This window comes from Danio rerio, chromosome 21 (genome assembly GCF_052040795.2).
Source record: "Danio rerio strain M-AB ecotype USA chromosome 21, GRCz13ab, whole genome shotgun sequence".
NCBI lineage: Eukaryota > Metazoa > Chordata > Actinopteri > Cypriniformes > Danionidae > Danio > Danio rerio.
In genome coordinates this window covers 9,783,810-9,784,964 of record NC_141041.1, presented here as the reverse complement: position 1 = coordinate 9,784,964, position 1,155 = coordinate 9,783,810, and the positions used below count along the sequence as shown (strand labels likewise).

The window sequence follows — 1,155 nt, the reverse complement described above, 5'->3', positions numbered from 1 at the left end:
TTCGTTGCATTTTATTACACTTAACTTCATCTGTAAATAAATTTAAGTTTGTTTTCTTTGCACAAGTGGATTTCTTTGGTTGTTACCAGCATCCAGTTAAAATTTAAAGTCAACAGCAACCTTAGAAATGTTTTCTGAGAAAAAATGGTGACATGTTCAATACTTTTTTCAGTCACTATGTATTTGCATTATTAATCTATCAAAAAATAAAACAAACATGCACAAACTGACACACTCATTATGTTATCTGTTGTCTATTTTAGACCTTCATAAATACTGCTCATATATTAGAGAAGAACCAAACATGAACAGCTCCACCGTGAACTTCACCTCACCTGTGGTTGATCCTCTCACTGACCTCATACCGCATTTCAGGGCTGGTGTGCTAAGCTTAAATCTACTGTTCGGGCTTCCTTCAAACGCCTATGTGTTGTGGCTTATTGTTAAAAAAAAGAAGAATTCCATCAGAATTCTTCAATGTCAATCTCACAATTTGTGAGATCATTTTCTCTCTGATTTTTTTGGGGTTATTTTGCGTATGTTCTACAAAAATTCCCAAGTCTGCGATTAATAAGTAACTTCTTTCAAGCACTTACCATCACCGGTCGTCCTCTGTTCCAGTGTCTGATCTGTATTGAGCGTTACCTGGCAGTGGTTCATCCTGTAACCTTTCTGAAGTACAAACCTCTCAGATATAGAGTGATCTGCTGTGCTGTGGTCTGGATAATCACTCTTGGCTCCTGTTCGGTCTGCACAGAAATATTAACATTTTCTAGTCTGAACACATACACAATGTTGTTCTCGCTGCAGTTCCTCTTCTTCCTCTCCATCCAGTTGGTTTGTCTTGTGGCTGTTCTCAGAGCTCTGAAGCAGTCTGGACCAGGAGAGTGAAAGTGAGAGGAAAACCAGATGAAGAGGAGAGCGTTTCATCTCATTTTGATAACCACTGTATCGTTGGTTGTCATGTTTGCACCATTTATCCTAATGGGTTTCCTCACTATTCTGCAATAGAAGGAACAGAATGAAGTTTCACTCATCTGGTTTTTTAGTTTTTGCTGTTTTATTTTGACTGGTTTTGTGCAGCCTGTTCTTTACCTGCATAGAGTTAAGAAACTCTTCTGTGTCGGTGAATGCTTTAGAAAAAACATTTAGTCA

General features: G+C 38.0%; 1 pseudogene; it reads left to right on the top strand.

The window, feature by feature from the left end:
• Positions 1 to 304: 304 nt before the first annotated feature.
• Positions 305 to 1,155, top strand: LOC147838757 (chemokine XC receptor 1-like; annotated as a pseudogene).